The sequence below is a fragment of the Fukomys damarensis genome, unplaced genomic scaffold (assembly GCF_012274545.1).
Source record: "Fukomys damarensis isolate Sample0158 unplaced genomic scaffold, DMR_v1.0_HiC HiC_scaffold_18, whole genome shotgun sequence".
Lineage (NCBI taxonomy): Eukaryota > Metazoa > Chordata > Mammalia > Rodentia > Bathyergidae > Fukomys > Fukomys damarensis.
In genome coordinates this window covers 13,442,544-13,448,287 of record NW_022900930.1, presented here as the reverse complement: position 1 = coordinate 13,448,287, position 5,744 = coordinate 13,442,544, and the positions used below count along the sequence as shown (strand labels likewise).

Below are 5,744 nucleotides of genomic sequence, written 5' to 3'. Positions count from 1 at the left end.
TGTACTAGGGTATCAAACTTGGGACTTTGCCAGGCAGGCTGTGATACCACTGAGCTAATCCCCCGGTCTGGAAATTATCATTCTTGTGCTTTAAAAATGTGGATTGTGAAAGAATGCCCATTAAAGAAAAGATGGTGAATAAATAAAAGCTCAACATTGGTTAATTAATGGTATGTCCATTGGATGAATATAATGCAACTATAATAAATCATATTCTCTAGCTATGTTAAGTGAAATAAAATATTACACTATATATATAAATAATTTCAATTTTGTAGGACTGAGAGGCTAGACATGTAAATGTAATACATTAATAATTATTTCTAGTAGTCTAATTATGAGGTTTTATTTTTTCTTCATTCTTTTCCATATTCTCCAAATGTTTAAATGATTGTTTTACAATCATAAAATTTAAGTAAGATAACAAAGGATTAAATATGATTAGTTCTTACAAAATAACATTGTCCATCCTCCCCTACCAATGAATTATGGGTTGCCAGCTCAAAAAGGACTACTAAATCTGAGTATAATAGCAGAAGAGACAAACAATCAAAGGATGCCCTTTAAATTGGTTAATTCGGTGGGAAAATGACCTAATTGCTTTCATGGACTCAAAAATAATCAGAACTTGTTTACTTTCCACTTGCTTCGTTTTTGAGTAGTCAGAGGCCACATGAAAGAATCAGAGTTGTCACTGGCAAAGGTCAAATGGAAAAGGAGCTGTGGCAGGGGCTTGACCAGTCCAGCACTCCTGGGTCCTCATCTTCTCTGCCAATTTTAGCAGCAAAGCCTTGGGCTAACCCACATCTGAGTCTTTGGGTGAACGAGACTTTTAAAGGAAATTCTACCAGGAATACTGTAAACATCTCCATGAGAATTCCGCGTGTTCAAACCCCCATCCTGACTCAGAGAGAGCCATAGCTGTCCCTGTTTTCTGCCCAACAGTTTTCTCCTGTTAGCCCCAGCCCCAGCCCCAATCCTGTGTGTTTTTGTTTCACACACAACACGCTGCCTTTTCTAGGATTTAATGAGTATCTGCTAAATGAAAGTACAATTCCAGGGTCATTTATATTTGGGGTTTAAGTGATTAACCAGAAAGTAGATTTATATCATATTTGTTGTACATACTCTCTGTCCCTTACTAAAAATATTTCTGGGAGATTAAGTTTACCTTGCAGATATTTTGAACTAAGTTATTCAAATGTTGTCATCAAGAAGACCTACCTGAACAAGACAGCTACTTCGGTAAAATTAAAAGAGGATGCATTTATGTCACTGCGTATGCCTTCTTTCTCTTCTTCCTCCATCCTATACTTCTAGCACTGGGGTATATGAAAGTGTCTGAAAAGACTAAATACCAGTAAGAACTCGGAGTGGGGAGAACCAGGGCTAGGGTCCCTCTAGTTATAAATAAATGGATGATTTCATTCATTCAATCTCAAATTTATTTATTTTCCTTAATTGAATACTGTTTAACATTATTTTCAAAACTTTCTTTTCTTCATCATTACCAATCAAAATTATTTTCTCCAGCAATTTCATAATGTTCCACTGAACACAGATCATATCACATTTTCCAAGTGCAGCGGAGGCTTTTAGTTCCTAGTGGAGAGAATGAAACTTCCAGACATTGCTTGGCTCCTATCACTAGAGGATAGGTTTAAATTGATTGCCCTAGGGCTAAATTATGCTCAAAATGGAAATTACTTGGAATGGCTTTAAAATTTTAAAAAAAGATTAGTTGCCAACATTTAACATCTGGGAGATTTTATTTTTTTTAAAAAATTGAGAAATGGGGCTGGAGGTGTGGCTGAGCGGTACAGCTCTTGCCCCACATGGCAAAGGCTCTCGGTTCGTTCTCCAGCACTGGAAAGAAATAAAAGACAGAAGAGAGTGAGAGATGGAAGCAGGAGAAGGAGAGAGAAGAAGAAAGAAGAAAAGGAAGGCAAGGAAAGAAAAGAAAGGGGAGGACGGATGGAAGGAAAGGGGCTTTTGAGAGACAGAAGCTCAGCATATTGGGATTGTTATGTCCCATGTGCCAGTAGGCAAGTTCATAAAGGGCAGCTGTCTTCCTGGGCGGGGTGGGGTGGTGGGGTCCTGGGTTCCCCGTTTCGCACCATTCCACATGACCTGCTTTACTGAACCAGTGTCGCATGCCTGAGCACCTTTACGTTTTGTTTTAATGCATTATGGCAGGAAAAAATTGCAAGGGTCCTTGGGCAACATTGGCAGTATCTAATTTCAACTATTAAAATGGGGTAAGAACCAAACGGAGTGGCCTCCTTCATCACTAAGGCTTCAGCCACACAGATTAGTGGTTAGTTAATAGGATTTTTTTCTTTTTGGTAATATTGTGGTTGAAAGTGAAAAAAAAAATCCTATTATTGCAAGTTACCCCGAAGAATAACCTCCATGCACCTGATGCCCACACTGAGGAAGAAAACACCACAGGTCCCTGTGCCAAATCGTTAAAAAAAAAAAAAAAAAAAAAACATCTGCCACAGAGAACAGATAACTAATAACAACAACCCCAAAGCCTGGTGTGATTTGCATTGGATTTTATCCTCATGTACTGAAGAGCTTTCCGAGGATGGCCAGTGCTGGCAGGGAAAGGGCTACTGTGCAAAAGTAACTCCTGCGTCTAAAGTGTCCAGTGTTGAATAACAAAATCTCAGTCAGTGCAGATCAGCTGACAAACTCATTCTGAAGTCAGCTACCGGTGACAGACGAAACCTCCGGAGATGAGTTGAAGGTTAAATGAAGAGGAAGGACTCTGAGGGGGCCTTGGGACCTTCTTAAATACCCCTGCGTGTCCACTCTCCTAAAGACATTACTACTTCTTTCTCCCCTGGTTTGTAAAGCCTGCTCAGATTCAGAGAGGTGAAAATCAAGGTCTTGTTTCCTGTTGCTTTAACCTTCTGTCTGGTCGTATTTAGATAGGAATTTCATGTTCTGGTTTAACGTGCCCACTGAATAGGAGAGTCAGCCCTCCCTGTCTGCAGCTTCCCTGTCCGTGGATTCAACACATCGGCAATCAAATATATTTGGGAAAGAAATGATCTGTGCAGAGCACATGTAGACTTTTTGTTGTTGTTGTTACTGTGCCCTAAACAATTGGGTGTAACACAGCATTTATATTATAGTAGATATTATAATTAATCTAGAGGTGGTTTGAAGCCTGGGGGAGGATATGCACAGGACACAGGAGAACATCGTGCCACTTTATGTAAGACTTGAGATTTGGGTATCCAAACGTGGTGGGGACGCAGGTCCCGGCACCAGTCTGCTGATGATACGACAGACAGCGTATATCCGTATATCCTAATAATAGTGGCTAACACTATTGAGTGCTTCTTAAGTGCCCCCCATTTTTATGCATTATCTCATCCAATCCTCATAAAAACCGCAGGGGATACACACTGTTATAACCTACCTATTTTAGAAGAAACAGAAGCATTCAAGGGCTAAACATAACGCTCCTCTCCACGTTAGTAAGTGATCTGTTCCAAAAGTCCCCTTTCAACCGCGATTCCACAAGGCTAACAACCTTCAAAATATAATTCAAAATAATCCATCCTTTTGTAATGGAGTTAAAACTATGAAAATTGGGTTTTGGCCTTGGTCACAGGTTGTACCAATAAACTAATAACAGAGGAAGACAAGATTCAGTAAAGGTCAAACGCAAACTGATGAATTACCAAGAAAAATGTTTTTGAAGTTATTAGTCCTAAATTATATTATGAACAATCCACAATACAAATCTCCAGAGAGACTTAATGATGTTAGGAAGATCCAGAGAAGGCAGGACCAATAATAAAAAAGAAAGGAATGGGGCTCCAACAAAGAGAGACAAAAAGGTCAGTGTATTTTATTCTGGAACATTCAGTGGGAATGGGTGTATCAGAGGTGCCTCCTCCTAGAAACATAACTAAAAACAGAATACTGCCTCACCTCCAGTATTTACGTAAACAGTAAGTGTGAAGAGCTTATTCTAAGAATTGGTATACTTTGGGAGAGATGCCTGGGATGTCTATATTTTCGAGGTTTGAACTTCTAAGAAATAAAAGAAATTGAGTATGTTTCAGAGATATATGTCCCTAGGTTTGAACTTTACTCTGTAGCCTGAGCAGTCTTCTCAAAACATAGAGCTGATCGAGGGATGCTTTCTTCTATTAAAACGGATTCTGCTTATCACCGTGAAGAATATTTAAAATCCTTCACATAGTCATGAAGGGAACTGCAAGTTTTTGTACTTACTTTTCTGGCTGCCTTTGGAGTCACATTTCCCCTTGGTTGCATTTGAGGGCATCTGACCTGTCCTCCAGTGTGTACACTTTCGGGGGCGGGGTGGTTTCCTTGGTCAGGTCAGACCTTCCCTACCCAGAACCCCAAACACAATGTTGCATTCCCTTCGCGGCTGTGAACTCCTGGGCTTGCAGAGGCCAGACATGCCCTGGATTACCAGTGTTCCTAGCAGCTGAGTAAAAGTCCTGGGAAGACACAACTGTAGAAAGGAGGAGCCCTGTGCTCTCCAGAGCGGAACCCTACTTTGGCTGAACTGGGGAGCCAGGGATGCTGTTAGTATTTTTATTGTTTTATTGAAAATATGAGGGTAGAGAGTCTTTATTTGTAAATTAAGAGATGGCTGGGAAATCGATACATTTGAAGCCCTAGTTAGGAGATTATTGTTTAATTTATGTTCCTATTCCTAAGAAAAAACTCTGATCCCAATTCTTCTATCTCCTCTCCTGCTTTGTAGATCTTATCTAACATATTATACATTTTAACTTACTTTTTTGTTTATTGTGCAGTTTTGCAACTAGGAAGTAAACGCCTGCAGGAAAGGGATGTTTGCCTCTTGTTCACTGCCTTATCTCCCAAGCCTAAAAAAGCATTCAGCACAGGGCAGGTATTCCTCTCTGTATCTGTTGGCTGAATGAGTTTGGGTTCATCTTCCTTGCCCAGAGATTACAGGCAGAAAGCATCAAATTACTTCAAAGTAAATTTTTAAAAAATCCTGGTAGGGAATTTTTAAAGATCTCAGTAGGATTGTATTCTACTGTGCATTTTTAAACGAAGCTCCTTCAGATAGGAGAAGCCTGCGAAAACTACAAGTGCTTCAGAATCACCTGAGAGATTGGGGAGAGATTGCAGATTCTCACCCTAAGAGATTTGGAATCTGCATTCCCCAGCCTGGCACAGAACAGGTCTAGTAGTTGGAGGTGAATTAGAGTCCAAACACCAGTCTGGAAGCCACTCACTGGCTGTGACTGCGCCCACGGTGGTCTCTCAGTATGTGTTGGGTAAAGACTGGAGCCCTCTCTGAACAGGGTTTATTCCCTACCTTTGCTCTGTTCCCGTGAGCTTTGGCAAGGAATAATGAATGTTCCGAAGACTTGCACGGTTTTTTCCCATTTTACAGACCCATCCCTATCTGCCGGCTTCCCCTCCATTGCCACAAATATTCGCAATGCCTACCGGAATGAAGGCGGGGGTGGGGTGGGGGGGTGCGCAGAGCCCAAAGGGAAAGTGCATGCTGTCCCAGTGTCCAGAAGGGGACATCTCCACCGCCAAGGAAGTGCCTCGTAGGCTTTGCTTTTGCCCCCGAGGCCAATAGCTGGCGACTTTTGGTCGCTCCCCTTAGCAGACGTGCAGGGCCAGGGAAAACATTCCACTCCCGGGCGGAGGAGGCGCGGGGCGGAGCCTGGGCCAGGGGGGCGGGGTCAGAGACATCCCGAGGTGGG

The 5,744-nt window shown here is 41.7% G+C and overlaps 1 protein-coding gene across 1 annotated transcript in view; it reads left to right on the top strand.

Annotated features, from left to right (window-relative positions):
- Positions 1–5,744, top strand: part of Dlc1 (DLC1 Rho GTPase activating protein) — a 171,853-nt gene that overhangs the window by 122,786 nt on the left and 43,323 nt on the right. The gene's annotated exons all lie outside the window — the stretch shown is intronic.